This window comes from Triticum urartu, chromosome 3A (assembly GCF_056163025.1).
Source record: "Triticum urartu cultivar PI428250 chromosome 3A, HENAU_Tu73, whole genome shotgun sequence".
NCBI lineage: Eukaryota > Viridiplantae > Streptophyta > Magnoliopsida > Poales > Poaceae > Triticum > Triticum urartu.
The window spans coordinates 710,757,002-710,774,686 of NC_141875.1; the positions used below are offsets into that span (position 1 = coordinate 710,757,002).

The following is a 17,685-nucleotide window of genomic DNA, read 5'->3' on the forward strand; positions in this document are numbered from 1 at the left end:
CCCCGACTATCCAACAGAACTTTATCCCTATGCCTAATATGCATGAGACACCTACTGGTGATCCCGAACCTGAAGTGGATCCTCAATCTGATGAGGAGCCTCAGCATAATGAAGATCCTCAGCATGATGAGGATCCTCAGCCAAATGATGATCCTCAACCCAATGATAATCGTCAACCTTCTCGGGCAAGAGAAAATGCACATACTAATGAGCCTATGAGAAGATCACAACGGGAAAAGAAAAAGGCCATCTCTAGCGATTATGTCACTTTCATGTGTGAGGATGAAAATGACATAGGGAAGGCACAAGATCCGACCTCATATAAAGAAGCCACTAAAAGTGAAGACTCGTCCAAATGGTTGGTAGCCATGGAAGACGAATTGAAATCTATGAGCTCGAATGATGTTTGGGACTTAGTAGAAGTTCCTGATGGAGCCAAAAGGGTAGGCTTCAAGTGGGTCTACAAAACCAAATATGATTCCAAAGGGAACATCGAAAGGTTCAAAGCGAGACTTGTAGCAAAAGGTTTTACACAGAGAGAAGGAATCGATTATAAGGAGACCTTCTTGCCTGTGTCATCCAAAGATTCTTTCAGAATTGTCATGGCACTTGTAGCTCATTATGATTTGGAGCTGCATCAAATGGATGCCAAGACGGCATTTCTGAATGGTGACTTAAAAGAAGAAGTTTACATGACTCAACCTGAAGGTTTTGTCGTGGAAGGAAAAGAACACATGGCATGTCGTTTAAAGAAATCCATATATGGCTTGAGGCAAGCTTCAAGGCAGTGGTACCTCAAGTTCGACGAGATTATTAGAACTTTTGGTTTTAAAGAGAATGAAGTGGACAACTACATATATGTTAAATTTAAAGGCAGTAGGTTCACATTTTTAGTCCTATATGTGGATGATATTCTATTGGCTTGCAGCGATAAAGATATGTTGCATGAGACCAAGAGATTTCTGTCCTCAAAATTTGACATGAAGGATCTCGGTGAAGCCTCGTATGTCCTTGGCATCGAGATTCATCGAGATAGGTCCAAAGGAATATTAGGACTATCGCAAAAGGTATACTTTGAGAGAGTACTAAAGAAATTCAATATGCATAAGTGCTCTTCCTCACCTGCCCCCATAGTTAAGGGCGATAAGTTTGGGACTTTCCAGTGTCCGAGGAACCAAAATGAAACTGATCAGATGAAGTCGGTTCCTTATGCTTCGGCTGTCGGAAGCATCATGTATGCTCAAGTATGTACACGCCCTGACTTAGCTTTTGTAACCGGGATGCTTGGCAGATTTCAATCTAATCCAGGATCGGACCACTGGAAGGCCGCAAAGAAAGTCTTGCGTTATATGCAAGGTACTAAAAATTTCATTCTTACATATAGAAAGTCCGATAACCTGGAAGTTATTGGTTATTCAGACTCTGATCTTGCCGGGTGTGTGGATAGTATGAAATCCACGTCAGGTTATATATTCACACTCGCTGGAGGAGCCATATCGTGGAAAAGCTCCAAGCAAAAGATAGTTGCCTCATCTATGATGATGGCAGAATATCTAGCATGTTTTGAGGCCACCGGGCAGGCTGTATTCCTAAAGAATTTCATTCCCGGACTTAAAGTGGTTGACAGCATTTCCAAACCACTGACATTGTACTGCGATAATGAACCCGTAGTTTTCTATGCGAATAACAACAAGTCAAGTGCTGCTGCCAGGCACATTAACCTAAAGTACCATGTTTTTCAACATAGAATCCAGGATCAAACTATTAATGTTAAGCATATCAGTACGACACATATGCTTGCGGATCCGCTTACTAAAGGCTTACCACCCAATATATTTCGTGAGCATGTAGCCGGCATGGGATTATTGGAAGCCTCTTGATTCTGGAATTATGGGACCGCTAATATAAACCACTCCCAATAAGAAAAATGTTTCCTTTTCGAAATAGGATGTGTGCTATGAATATTGAGGTTCAATGGCTTTTCATCGGCTGTTGTAACACCTTACTCTGGTATATTATTCCTATGGAGAATGGACAAAAGTCATTGAGCCTAACGATCAAGGGGGAGAATGTTGGTATTGATCTAGAGGCCCAATGGGCCAAAACGAAAATAAAAGACCAGAAACAAAGTTACATTAAAGAGAGAAACAGGGAGGCCACGAACCAACGTTCGTACCCCTCGATCTCAACTTACGCGCCCTGATCGGGGGCACCCTAACCAACTATGGTTTTGGTCCGCTGTCGCCAGCGCACATAAAAAGATGGGGGAGCAGCCGGCACCTACGCTAGACTAGTTCTCGTACGGTTTACTCCTGCTCCCCACATCCCTAAACCCTAACCGATCTGGGGGAGCGCTGCACGACGGGAAGATCATCTCCAAGCTCTGCCCCTGTTCCAGAGCAGTGCCGGTGGCGCCCGGAGGGACGCCGCTACCTGCAGCGAGCATCTTCACCGAGCCTGCATCAAGCCTGCATCGAGCAGGCACGGGACTTCGCACCGTCGACACCAATGGCTGCTTCCATTGGTGGTAAGAACCTAATCCATCTCTCTGATCTGTGCTATTAGGTGATCTAATGCGTGGCTTACGATCTGTTAAGTAGATCCTACGGGATTATAAATCTAACAAGTAGCACTCGTTGAAGTTGATCAAGATGCCAGCAAGCCAGCACCAGTAAAGTTTGATGGATGCTTGGGCCCTTCGTTGGCCGACGAGGTGACCAACTATCGATCATGGCAGAAGGCCACAACAATCGCTGGATCATTTGTGATTCTAGTGCTTCTTCCATACATAGTTTTTTTCGGCTTGCCTCTTACCAAGAACATGATGGAATTTAGCATTTATACATGTTAAAATGGAGGAAAAAACAAATGATTCGCTGGTAGAAAATGTGGATTACAATAGGTTGTCCGAATCAGAAAAAAACAAATTGAAATATTACATTTAGTGGTATAAGAACAAGAAACAAAAAGACATTCTATACATCTACTGTTCTCTACTTGCGCTTAACAACACCGACATAAGGTGAGGTTGGATTAAGGTGTTGGCGGCGCTCATCGGTGTCAAGTGTTATTAAACCTGGTCATTGTTTTTAGAAATAGCAACTGGCCTTTCAATTAGATACACACAGGAATTAATTTTGAAGCCATGCTGTGGCACCAAAAACATCTACATTTCTACAGTTCGGCCTCAACAAGAATTGCTGGCGGAAGGACGTCAACATTTTTCACCTCATTTGAAAGAGCCTCAGTTTCTCCTAGTCGCTGAACCTAGCTAGCCGGACAGCAGCGTCATACTATCGATCATGGCAGTAGGCCACAACAATCGCTGCATCATTTGTGAGTCTAGTGCTTCTTCTATATATAGTTTTTCCCGGCTTGCTTCTTAACGAGAACATGATGGAATTTAGCTTTTATACACGTTAATATGGAGGAAAGAACAAATAATTATTTGCTGATAGAAAACGTTTATTACAATAGGTCGTCCGAACCGGAAAAAACAAATTGAAAAATTACATTTAGGTAAGAAAAAGAAATAAAAAGCCATGATATGCATCTACTATAATAGTTTTCTACTTGCGCTTAACAACACCGACATAAGGAAGCTCTACCGAACCCAAGTAGATCTTGCCATTGCTTCTCTCCATAATCTCGGTGGGCCTCACCTTCTTTGGCCCTCTCATCTCCTCAACTATCTTCCCATCATTACCGACCCTGACTGCGAGACGATGACTATCACGACCAAAGGGCAACTCATTCTTCTCGCGGTGCAACGCCACCCAGTAGCCTCCTTTAGTGTCGGGCCTCACGTTATCTGGATAGCCGGGCAGGTCGGCAAAAGGCTCGGATGTGCCTGCGTTGACCCCTTTGATCCAGTGCCTCAGCAGCTTGCATGGTCCGGTAGATGCGACCACGAGATGGGTGCCGTCGGCGCTGAGCGCGACGCCGTTAGGGTACGTCATGCCCGCCTGGAGCACCGTGACATCCGATGTCCGTGGGTCGTAGCGCATGAGGCGGCCCGTCGAGTCCCCGGTGCGAGTCACCATCTCATGTTGTGACCTTTGATAGTTCATCGAGCTGTCGGTGAAGTAGACCTGACCCGTAACTTGATCGACGTCAACACCGTTGGTGAAGCGCAGAGGAAAACCATCAACCTGGTTGACCAACACGGTGGCCTCCCCGCCGCCCGGCGCTACCCGCATCAGACCCTTGTACGCGTCGGCCACGTATAGGTCGCCCGATTTTTGGTTGAAGCGTAGGCCAAGCGGGCGGCCGCAGCGGCTCTCCCTGGCAGCCTCAGTCTCCGGGCTGAACTTGGACGGCGTGCAGGTCTTGCTATCATAGCCGGGTCCATATGCATAGGTAGTCCATCCTAGCTTTTCGCCATTCCACTTGAGGATCCGGCCGTCCGAGACGCCGCTGTAGGGGCCCTGGCCCTGGCCGTCGAAGGCGACGCTCTCCGGCCCTTTGACCGTCCCTCGCGGCAGTGGCAGCTGTTGGCTTCGTGAGGCATCGAAGCTTGTGGCGGCTAAGGCCCCGGGCATGAGAAGAAGCACGAGGATGACCAGCGTGACAGTGGTCTTGAGGAGGCGGCTCATGGAGCACCCCATGTCGTCGATCTGCTAGTTTCTCTCGCTGGCTCTTGGATCGATCTGGCCTACTTACGTGTTGTTGGTTAATTAGCGCTCCTCTGCTCTGGATGGCTTGGTTTGATGGAGAGATCCAAGCTGGAGACTGCCTCATTATATACTAGCGGTAGGCGGTAGCACTGATCGATCGAGGACTGGTGGTCCGAGTCGGCGCGTATGTGGTACGATAGAGGCCGAGTGGGTTTCGATCCTACATCGTACAACGTTTATGGAGGAAAACCGTTTCCGGATCCTGATGCTACGTAGTACGCGTACGCAGGTACGCACCAAAACGAGGAAGAGCACGCAACGGAACGGCCGAACGCACCCGTGAAATCGTGCTTGATCGTGAATCGTTTTCCTCACGCACGATTACAAAAAAAAAAAGGTTGGTCCCCTAAAAAAAAGTTGAAAACAGAAACGGCTGGCATGCACTCTTGTCCCGGCCTAGCTCTCAAACGTCCGGCACGCACGCCGTCGAGTTTCCCAGCCGGAATCCGGCAACATCTCCCTCTGAACCTAGGCGCCGTCCGTCCACGTGCACCGAGTCCTCGTCTCCGACGGGCATGCATGCATGTCCGCGGGGCGGCCGGCCGTCCGTCGAGCACCAGCCGCGCCGACAAGCTAAGCTAGCCCTCCATATTTTTTCCTCTTTCTTCACCGATTCCGGCAAATTCGGAAGTTTCAACATCCATGGTAGCCTCCGTCGCTTCTTCTTCGTCTTCTTCTTTCTTCCCTGATTCCAGCAAAAGTCCGTGTTTTGAATATGTACGTGCTCCATTCTTTCATTAACGAAGCTCCAGTGTCGCCCATATCCACCAGCCGAGTCCCCGGAGCTCCCAGACTTTCACTATTTTTCTTCTTGCCCAACAAACGTTTCTCGTCTTGCCCAACCAACGCCAACGTTTAGAGGAGAGGAGAGGAGAGGAGCACACCGTACACATCAACTTTCCACACACCCAACCAAATCCTCGCACTCTACCGCACCTCCGCCATTGCCGGCCCCATCAACGTCTCCTCCTCTCAATCCAGTCACTGCCGCCGCCGATTTCATCATGTTGAATCGCTCATGTTCCTTTAATCTCTCGCCTTCCTCCTTGAAACAAGGCACACCATCAATTCTCTCGCAAAATGCATTAAACTGCCGTGGCTCTGCCCCATGCATGCATGCCGTCTCCTCCGCCATCACTCCCTTCCCTGTTCATGTCTCACGTAGATGGTCCTCCCAACCCGCTTTGATCCGTTGGCTGCAGCCTCCCCTCATGCGGGTCGGCCTCCCATCCGACGCCTCCCCGCGGTCTTACATGAAAACATACACTTCTTTTAGGTTCCTTGTACTTGCTATTCAGTGTTCCTACTCATTCTAGATTTTGCATGCTAAATGGGATTATCAGTTGTCTAGTTCTGTTGGAACATGAGGCGTTTCCTTAAAATGGGATGTTGACCAACACAAAAATGCTATTTAAGCACGTAGTAGCACTTGACATTCTGGTTTCATTCATCAATAAATTTCTGATTTGGGCATGTAATCGGTTGTTTAAATGGCTAGTACAATCATTCTTCCTTTGTTCCCAAATGTAAGTCTTTTTAGAGATTCCAACAAGGGACTACATACGGAGCAAAATGAATGAATCTGCACTCTAAAATATGTCTATATACATCCGTATGTTGTAGTCCATTTGAAATCTCTAAAAAGACTTATATTTAGCAATGGAGGGAGTAGTTTCCTGTAAAAACATGTGTATATGAACTTTTGGCATAGTACGTGTGTTATACACAGATCATAAGAGAGATACCTTAGTCTGTGTTGACAAATGCTGCCCTTAATTGCTATTATCAACAAATATATAATGTATGAATTTAGATAATAAAACCAGTCTCTTATTTTGAACCATTTAATTGTAACGAGTGATGTTTTGTGTGTTTGATTAATCTCATTTTCAGTCAAGAGTTGTCTTTGTCTGTTTCCCCATTAACCATGTTGATCACATGGCGTCTTCATGTCAATGATACATAACAATCCTGAAGCAAATAATATATGGCCACTTGCATTATGCACAGATCAAAAGAGAGGTACCTTAACCTGTTTTAAATGGTGTTAACCTTAATTCATATGATCAACAAACAAATTTATATTCACATTTAGATGATAAATTCAGTCTCACCGGTTAGCAGTAGTGTAATTCATTTTCAGCCACTTAACTATAACAAGCGAAGTTGTGTGCATTTGATTCATGTCACTAGTCATTAACCAGTGCACCCTTACGGGTTAGCAATCTTGAGACATCATGCGTGTGTAATTAAAGCTTTACGCTTTTTTGTAGTTGATGTTTTCGTTAGTTACAAGTATTTTATTTTGAAGTATATTGTAAAGCATTGAACTATCTAAGTTCTTCACTGTAGGACATAAATAAAATTATAGTGGTTAAATTATTTTTATGGCATACAAAGTATGCATATGGTGTCAATGACTATTCTCTGTATTTTCAACATGTCAATGGCATGACAATCTATCTTAACCTGGTTAGTACTAACTTTGATGGAAATACTATTCAATTGCCAGCACTTTAGGATGGAACTACCTGGATAAATAAACTGATTAAACACAATTCAATTCCCAACTGTTTAAGATGATTTCAATTTAATTGTTGGAAGTTGTCGCTGGTAATTTTTTGTTGAAAACTTATGATGATATTTTGAAAGGACCAGATTTATTTGTTGAAATTTATGGCGGATATTTTTTTAAAATTTTTTATGATTTTGTGAAATTTTTGCCCACTTTATATCTGAAAGTTTGTTTGTTATTTTTCTGAAAGTTGTACAAACAGGTGGAAAGTTGGTTAAAGTCTTGAAGTTTGATATGACATTCCTGAATGTTAATCCAGGAAAATTTAAAATTACTGAAACTCTGGCAGTTTTTACTATGTAAGTTCATTTTTTTTATGTTCACATGAATTAGAAAGTGCTTGTGTGGATTCTTGATCTAGGCTGTACTAGTTGCCGGTCAGAAAGTGACCGTGCGGCTTATCATGAGCGGGTGACATCTCATATGATTAAGCCTCTCAAATAGTGCGTGCATATCCGATTAAGCCTCTCTTTTTTTGTATGTGTGTATCAAGTCGTGTCCTTGACAAATTCCACTCTTTTCTTCCCAAAAAAGCCTTCTTTCTTCTTGGTCACTAAGTGACTGCATACCGAATATTATAAATTTCTTTTCTTATAACATCACGCAAATAGTACAATTCTCATGCTTGGAAAAATAAGTGCATTACCCAACTATTGAAATTTTAAACTTCTAAGGTTGCTAACCCTACATGTTGAGATAGAGCTTTGTCCCTTTGGTTAATTGAAACCTACAGGTCGAACTTAAAACCTACATTTATTTTATGAAATTGGGATCCTAATTAGATACCGAGGGGACACGATAATTAGATTGGTAATCAAAGCTTCGAATGAACAACGCGAGATTAATGTTGCAGAATCTGGTGTTCTTAAATATTTGAGTCTAGCTAGTACTGTGTGATTAGCACACAGTCCAGGGTGCACATTTAAAATAAACTAGATGACACCCCGCGCGTTGCTGCGGGAATATATGCTAAAAACAAAAATAACTGAATGCTACTTCAAATAAATGTTCAGATAAGAAAACATTTTTGAGGAACCTATGTTCGGGAAAAGTATGAAGCATGAAGCACATGTAGTAATATGCCTTAAGACCATGCTTAGTAGTAGAACACCGTTATCACATGGCAATACAATTTTTTGCGGGGGCAATACAAAAAATTAGCCGGTATAACTATCATAATAAAGTACACTTCACAATGAATAAAACATTCATTTACCCAAAAAATTATGCTCCAAAGTATCAACAAAGGGACATACTATATAACTTGGTTACAGTGATGACGCGAACTATAGTTGATTTGACACCTCCTAGTAAACCAAGAAGGGTTCAAATGTTACAGCTATATTGTAGGCAGTATGTATTGGCAAATTACGCTTGGTGTTTGCCAAAATTTCACTAGTTGTGAGTTATGACTTGTAAGTTTAGATAACAGCTCACCCACTAAAATCTTGATGTATGATTCTCATCATTCTCCTTGATCACCATATGTCTCTTAAATATAGAAACATGCTTTATCTTACTAGGAGACATGCAAGGTTCAAACAAACAACAAAAAGTGCGTGTGTTTTAAAAACTATCAGCAGGAATGCGGTAGCATAACAATCTCTTATTCTTGTTCCTATTTATTTTTCTGCGTTATCGGAGAAAAGGGAAGAAAATATGCATGGTAAAGATGAAGAATTATATCCTTGGGTGATCCTACATAAACAAAGTTTATAGTAACGTGAAGATACCAATAAATGACCAATCATTTTTTCATGATTCTTTATATGTAATTCTTTCTCGACCTTCATTCCGTTTGTACCCAATGAAGGCAAATCTACATGTAGAAGTGCGTATTTCATAAGTACATATCATATACTCGTAATAACATGATGTAACTGAAAGGAAAAACTAATTAAGTTTTACATGCAAGCAAGTAAATAACTATAGTAACAGTAATGTGCTAGTGTGGCACGGCACAAAACAACAAAAATACATATATGTTCGCTTTCTCTGCTTCCTCGACCGTGGCTCCATGAAGAGCATGTAGCAGGCGGTACCATGAAGGCATACAGATCTGCAAAGAAAAATAATTGAAAATGCATGAAGTAGCAGATCCTACTCAAATAATATGGCAACCAAAGGATTTGGAGGTCGAGAAAAAAGCATGAAAGACCAGAGCTAGATCAAAAAACACACCAACAAAAATCTTGAAGGATAAAAAATAGACTTGCCACCAGTAGTACTTACTCGGAGAAGGAATTAATTCTCCTTATGTATAATAAACAAGCTAATTGGGAGAGAGGAGGCGCACCAAATAGTTGAGTGAAAACAGGGCGAGAGAAGGAGCAATAAATAATTGAGGGAACTGAACATGCAAAAGAAGGGAAAAAAGGCACCTTGTGGTTGCCTTTGCTGCAGCTTCAGCTATCGATCTGCAATGATGATCTGCCACTCATGTTGACCGACACGGTGGAAGATGCATGCTACGGCCTCGTCGGAAGAGCGCGTCCATTGGTCTGCACCGGCTTGCACACTGCCTGGCGTCATTAGCGGTTTCTGTTGCGGTGGCGCCGTCGGCGAAGTTGATGACTCGGTGGGTATTCAACCGGCTGAGGCAGCGTCGGCGCGACACTGCCAGGTAAGTCAGCATACCTTAGCCACTCCCACTCTTGGCTCTCTGCAACCAACTAAATCCTCATCTCCTCGGGCAGGATCCGAGAGGCGTTGGAAGCGACCAAGCCATCCATGACATAGGTAGCTGATGGCTGATACGAGAGATGCATGGATTCGTAATAGGAGACACATGTTGGAGAAGATGGGATCGATGCCCCTCCACTGTTGAAATTTAGCAGGGCGAGGGGAAGTCATCCGAGAACCGGCGGAGTCGATGCTTCTGGCAGCAGAGTCGTGGACTCGTGATGGAGGTGGCCGGGGTTGGGCGCATCGATGGTGCGGGTAGCAGCGTTGTCCCGAGGTATCAGCATCTCATCTTGACGGAGGATCTGACCGCTGCGTTAATTCCTTATTATTTTCTGCCCAACGGTGATATAATTTGGAGTTAATTTTTGCATGAAAATTGATCAAACCAACCTAGGTTAATTTTTGTGCAATTTAATTTAATTATGATGTTCTTTTCCTTTACTTATGACATTTCGAAACATGACAGCTTCCGGTTCTCGTGGCCTCGAGATCGAGCCACTTACTGGGAATAACTTCCAATCGTGGAAGAACTCGTTGCTTTTCCATCTCGGATGGCATGAGGTTCACCTCGCACTGAGGGAAAGTAAACCAGTGGAACCCGCAAAGGGTGCCACTGGGTATGCTGAGCTTAAGAAAGATTATGATACTAAAGTTGAGAAGTGGGAGAGGTCAAACAGAATGGCGCTCCTAATTATGAACTTCTCCATCTCGACTGAGATTAAAGGGGCTATTCCTGCCAATGAAAGTGCCGCCGAATATTTGAAATCGGTGGAAGAACAATTTAAGGGCTCCAAGAAAGTGTATGAAGATGATCTTTTGCACAAGCTGCTTGCAAAATATGACGGGCATGGAAATGTGAGGGAGCACATCTTAAGTATGAGCAATTCCACGGCAAAGCTTAAAACCATGAAGTGTGACTTGAACGAAGAGCTTCTGGTGCTCCTAGTTTTTAGGTCACTACCCTCACAATTCAATCCATTCAAGATAAACTATAACTCTCTTGAAACCAAATGGAAACTATCTGAACTCATTGCACATTGCGTTCAGGAGGAAGAGAGAATGAAGAGTGAGCAGAAAGATCAAGCTCTCCATGTTAACTCTGCAAAGAGGAAGCATGAGAACCATGCTCATAACAATAATGTGCCCAACAAAAATCAGTATTCCAAAAAGAATCCTCCAAAGCCTAAGCAATGCAACGAGGCAAGTTGTTCACGTCCCGCACCTTCAGTGGCTACTTCAGTTAATCTTACAAATGCCGCTGGAGAAAGACTTTGCAATTTTTGCAAGCAGCCAAATCATTTCAAGGCGGACTGTCCAGGTTTTCTTAAGTGGCTGAATAAAAAGGGTAAGGATGAGATCACTCTTGTAGATGAATCTCTATATGTTGATTTTTCTGAATCTACATGGTGGATTGACTCAGGTGCGACTGTTCATGTCGCGAATTCTTTGCAGGGATTCCATATAAGCCATACCCTAAAGGGAACAACAAGACTTAATGTCGCGAATGGGAAGGAGGCTGAAGTTGAAGCCGTGGGCTCCCTCACCTTGAAGTTGCACACTGGTTTCCTACTTCAGCTCAAGGACGTTCTTTATGTGCCTACTTTGAGTAGGAATTTGATTTCAGTTTCATGTTTAGATGATTTTGGATTTCATTGTACCTTCGGGGAGAAACAATGTTTTTTAAAGTATTGTAATAAGGATGTTGGTCTCGCCGTCCGACGAGGCAAACTTTATATGTTAAATCTTTACGGTTATCCTATGTGTGTAAATCTCTGCGAGATGAATATGAATGAACGCAATCATAAAAAGAATGGGAGAAGTATCAATCCTTCTTCGAAATTGTGGCATCGTCGCTTGGGCCACATTTCGAGGGGGAGAATGGAACGATTGATTAAAGAAGAAATACTTCATCCGCTAGATTTCTCCGATGCGGGCAATTGTATTGACTGTATTAAGGGAAAATATGTGAAAACAATTAAGAAAGGAGCAGTAAGAGCCACATCGGTCCTTGAACTTATTCATACTGACATATGCGGACCTTTTAACGTAAAGTGTATGGATGGTTTTGATTCCTTCATTACCTTCACAGACGATTTCTCTCGCTATGGCTACATTTACCCCATACATGATCGATCCAAAGCTTTGGACAAATTTAAGATTTATAAAGCCGAGGTTGAAAATCCACTCAACCTAAAGATCAAAGTAGTACGGTCTGATCGCGGGGGAGAATATTATGGCAGGCATGCTCCTTATGGGCAAATTCCAGCACCGTTCGCAAAATATCTTGCTGAAAATGGAATAATTGCCCAGTATTCAATGCCTGGTGAACCTCAGCAAAATGGTGTAGCTGAGCGTCTCAATCGCACTCTTATGGATATGGTACGTAGCATGCTTAGTCATGCAAACTTACCAGTAAGCCTTTGGATGGAGGCATTGAAAACAGCTGCACACATCCTAAATCTTGCTCCAACTAAGTCAGCACCGAGCACACCTTACGAGATGTGGGTGGGAAAGAAACCGAGCTTGAATTACTTGCGAGTGTGGGGCTGCCCGGCTGAAGCTAAAGCATTCAATCCACATATTAAGAAATTGGACCCAAAGACAGTCAGTTGTTTTTTCATTGGGTACCCTCATAGAGGAAAAGGATATCGCTTTTATTGCCCAGGTCATACCACCAAGTTTGTGGAAACCAGGCAAGCGGTGTTTTTTGAGGATAATGAAGTCATTGAGGTTAGGGCGATTGATCTTGAGGAGAAGCGGGTGTACGTTCCATCCCCGACTATCCAACAGAACTTTATCCCTATGCCTAATATGCATGAGACACCTACTGGTGATCCCGAACCTGAAGTGGATCCTCAATCTGATGAGGAGCCTCAGCATAATGAAGATCCTCAGCATGATGAGGATCCTCAGCCAAATGATGATCCTCAACCCAATGATAATCGTCAACCTTCTCGGGCAAGAGAAAATGCACATACTAATGAGCCTATGAGAAGATCACAACGGGAAAAGAAAAAGGCCATCTCTAGCGATTATGTCACTTTCATGTGTGAGGATGAAAATGACATAGGGAAGGCACAAGATCCGACCTCATATAAAGAAGCCACTAAAAGTGAAGACTCGTCCAAATGGTTGGTAGCCATGGAAGACGAATTGAAATCTATGAGCTCGAATGATGTTTGGGACTTAGTAGAAGTTCCTGATGGAGCCAAAAGGGTAGGCTTCAAGTGGGTCTACAAAACCAAATATGATTCCAAAGGGAACATCGAAAGGTTCAAAGCGAGACTTGTAGCAAAAGGTTTTACACAGAGAGAAGGAATCGATTATAAGGAGACCTTCTTGCCTGTGTCATCCAAAGATTCTTTCAGAATTGTCATGGCACTTGTAGCTCATTATGATTTGGAGCTGCATCAAATGGATGCCAAGACGGCATTTCTGAATGGTGACTTAAAAGAAGAAGTTTACATGACTCAACCTGAAGGTTTTGTCGTGGAAGGAAAAGAACACATGGCATGTCGTTTAAAGAAATCCATATATGGCTTGAGGCAAGCTTCAAGGCAGTGGTACCTCAAGTTCGACGAGATTATTAGAACTTTTGGTTTTAAAGAGAATGAAGTGGACAACTACATATATGTTAAATTTAAAGGCAGTAGGTTCACATTTTTAGTCCTATATGTGGATGATATTCTATTGGCTTGCAGCGATAAAGATATGTTGCATGAGACCAAGAGATTTCTGTCCTCAAAATTTGACATGAAGGATCTCGGTGAAGCCTCGTATGTCCTTGGCATCGAGATTCATCGAGATAGGTCCAAAGGAATATTAGGACTATCGCAAAAGGTATACTTTGAGAGAGTACTAAAGAAATTCAATATGCATAAGTGCTCTTCCTCACCTGCCCCCATAGTTAAGGGCGATAAGTTTGGGACTTTCCAGTGTCCGAGGAACCAAAATGAAACTGATCAGATGAAGTCGGTTCCTTATGCTTCGGCTGTCGGAAGCATCATGTATGCTCAAGTATGTACACGCCCTGACTTAGCTTTTGTAACCGGGATGCTTGGCAGATTTCAATCTAATCCAGGATCGGACCACTGGAAGGCCGCAAAGAAAGTCTTGCGTTATATGCAAGGTACTAAAAATTTCATTCTTACATATAGAAAGTCCGATAACCTGGAAGTTATTGGTTATTCAGACTCTGATCTTGCCGGGTGTGTGGATAGTATGAAATCCACGTCAGGTTATATATTCACACTCGCTGGAGGAGCCATATCGTGGAAAAGCTCCAAGCAAAAGATAGTTGCCTCATCTATGATGATGGCAGAATATCTAGCATGTTTTGAGGCCACCGGGCAGGCTGTATTCCTAAAGAATTTCATTCCCGGACTTAAAGTGGTTGACAGCATTTCCAAACCACTGACATTGTACTGCGATAATGAACCCGTAGTTTTCTATGCGAATAACAACAAGTCAAGTGCTGCTGCCAGGCACATTGACCTAAAGTACCATGTTTTTCAACATAGAATCCAGGATCAAACTATTAATGTTAAGCATATCAGTACGACACATATGCTTGCGGATCCGCTTACTAAAGGCTTACCACCCAATATATTTCGTGAGCATGTAGCCGGCATGGGATTATTGGAAGCCTCTTGATTCTGGAATTATGGGACCGCTAATATAAACCACTCCCAATAAGAAAAATGTTTCCTTTTCGAAATAGGATGTGTGCTATGAATATTGAGGTTCAATGGCTTTTCATCGGCTGTTGTAACACCTTACTCTGGTATATTATTCCTATGGAGAATGGACAAAAGTCATTGAGCCTAACGATCAAGGGGGAGAATGTTGGTATTGATCTAGAGGCCCAATGGGCCAAAACGAAAATAAAAGACCAGAAACAAAGTTACATTAAAGAGAGAAACAGGGAGGCCACGAACCAACGTTCGTACCCCTCGATCTCAACTTACGCGCCCTGATCGGGGGCACCCTAACCAACTATGGTTTTGGTCCGCTGTCGCCAGCGCACATAAAAAGATGGGGGAGCAGCCGGCACCTACGCTAGACTAGTTCTCGTACGGTTTACTCCTGCTCCCCACATCCCTAAACCCTAACCGATCTGGGGGAGCGCTGCACGACGGGAAGATCATCTCCAAGCTCTGCCCCTGTTCCAGAGCAGTGCCGGTGGCGCCCGGAGGGACGCCGCTACCTGCAGCGAGCATCTTCACCGAGCCTGCATCAAGCCTGCATCGAGCAGGCACGGGACTTCGCACCGTCGACACCAATGGCTGCTTCCATTGGTGGTAAGAACCTAATCCATCTCTCTGATCTGTGCTATTATGTGATCTAATGCCTGGCTTACGATCTGTTAAGTAGATCCTACGGGATTATAAATCTAACAAGTAGCACTCGTTGAAGTTGATCAAGATGCCAGCAAGCCAGCACCAGTAAAGTTTGATGGATGCTTGGGCCCTTCGTTGGCCGACGAGGTGACCAACTATCGATCATGGCAGAAGGCCACAACAATCGCTGGATCATTTGTGATTCTAGTGCTTCTTCCATACATAGTTTTTTTCGGCTTGCCTCTTACCAAGAACATGATGGAATTTAGCATTTATACATGTTAAAATGGAGGAAAAAACAAATGATTCGCTGGTAGAAAATGTGGATTACAATAGGTTGTCCGAATCAGAAAAAAACAAATTGAAATATTACATTTAGTGGTATAAGAACAAGAAACAAAAAGACATTCTATACATCTACTGTTCTCTACTTGCGCTTAACAACACCGACATAAGGTGAGGTTGGATTAAGGTGTTGGCGGCGCTCATCGGTGTCAAGTGTTATTAAACCTGGTCATTGTTTTTAGAAATAGCAACTGGCCTTTCAATTAGATACACACAGGAATTAATTTTGAAGCCATGCTGTGGCACCAAAAACATCTACATTTCTACAGTTCGGCCTCAACAAGAATTGTTGGCGGAAGGACGTCAACATTTTTCACCTCATTTGAAAGAGCCTCAGTTTCTCCTAGTCGCTGAACCTAGCTAGCCGGACAGCAGCGTCATACTATCGATCATGGCAGTAGGCCACAACAATCGCTGCATCATTTGTGAGTCTAGTGCTTCTTCTATATATAGTTTTTCCCGGCTTGCTTCTTAACGAGAATATGATGGAATTTAGCTTTTATACACGTTAATATGGAGGAAAGAACAAATAATTATTTGCTGATAGAAAACGTTTATTACAATAGGTCGTCCGAACCGGAAAAAACAAATTGAAAAATTACATTTAGGTAAGAAAAAGAAATAAAAAGCCATGATATGCATCTACTATAATAGTTTTCTACTTGCGCTTAACAACACCGACATAAGGAAGCTCTACCGAACCCAAGTAGATCTTGCCATTGCTTCTCTCCATAATCTCGGTGGGCCTCACCTTCTTTGGCCCTCTCATCTCCTCAACTATCTTCCCATCATTACCGACCCTGACTGCGAGACGATGACTATCACGACCAAAGGGCAACTCATTCTTCTCGCGGTGCAACGCCACCCAGTAGCCTCCTTTAGTGTCGGGCCTCACGTTATCTGGATAGCCGGGCAGGTCGGCAAAAGGCTCGGATGTGCCTGCGTTGACCCCTTTGATCCAGTGCCTCAGCAGCTTGCATGGTCCGGTAGATGCGACCACGAGATGGGTGCCGTCGGCGCTGAGCGCGACGCCGTTAGGGTACGTCATGCCCGCCTGGAGCACCGTGACATCCGATGTCCGTGGGTCGTAGCGCATGAGGCGGCCCGTCGAGTCCCCGGTGCGAGTCACCATCTCATGTTGTGACCTTTGATAGTTCATCGAGCTGTCGGTGAAGTAGACCTGACCCGTAACTTGATCGACGTCAACACCGTTGGTGAAGCGCAGAGGAAAACCGTCAACCTGGTTGACCAACACGGTGGCCTCCCCGCCGCCCGGCGCTACCCGCATCAGACCCTTGTACGCGTCGGCCACGTATAGGTCGCCCGATTTTTGGTTGAAGCGTAGGCCAAGCGGGCGGCCGCAGCGGCTCTCCCTGGCAGCCTCAGTCTCCGGGCTGAACTTGGACGGCGTGCAGGTCTTGCTATCATAGCCGGGTCCATATGCATAGGTAGTCCATCCTAGCTTTTCGCCATTCCACTTGAGGATCCGGCCGTCCGAGACGCCGCTGTAGGGGCCCTGGCCCTGGCCGTCGAAGGCGACGCTCTCCGGCCCTTTGACCGTCCCTCGCGGCAGTGGCAGCTGTTGGCTTCGTGAGGCATCGAAGCTTGTGGCGGCTAAGGCCCCGGGCATGAGAAGAAGCACGAGGATGACCAGCGTGACAGTGGTCTTGAGGAGGCGGCTCATGGAGCACCCCATGTCGTCGATCTGCTAGTTTCTCTCGCTGGCTCTTGGATCGATCTGGCCTACTTACGTGTTGTTGGTTAATTAGCGCTCCTCTGCTCTGGATGGCTTGGTTTGATGGAGAGATCCAAGCTGGAGACTGCCTCATTATATACTAGCGGTAGGCGGTAGCACTGATCGATCGAGGACTGGTGGTCCGAGTCGGCGCGTATGTGGTACGATAGAGGCCGAGTGGGTTTCGATCCTACATCGTACAACGTTTATGGAGGAAAACCGTTTCCGGATCCTGATGCTACGTAGTACGCGTACGCAGGTACGCACCAAAACGAGGAAGAGCACGCAACGGAACGGCCGAACGCACCCGTGAAATCGTGCTTGATCGTG

The 17,685-nt window shown here is 44.4% G+C and overlaps 3 pseudogenes; 1 reads left to right on the plus strand and 2 right to left on the minus strand.

Moving 5' to 3' along the window:
- Window positions 1-3,569: 3,569 nt before the first annotated feature.
- On the minus strand, window positions 3,570-4,607 carry LOC147981991 (protein STRICTOSIDINE SYNTHASE-LIKE 10 pseudogene; annotated as a pseudogene).
- A 5,788-nt stretch (window positions 4,608-10,395) lies between these two features.
- LOC147981992 (uncharacterized) lies at window positions 10,396-11,639 on the plus strand (annotated as a pseudogene).
- A 4,639-nt stretch (window positions 11,640-16,278) lies between these two features.
- LOC147981993 (protein STRICTOSIDINE SYNTHASE-LIKE 10 pseudogene) lies at window positions 16,279-17,316 on the minus strand (annotated as a pseudogene).
- Window positions 17,317-17,685: the final 369 nt, after the last annotated feature.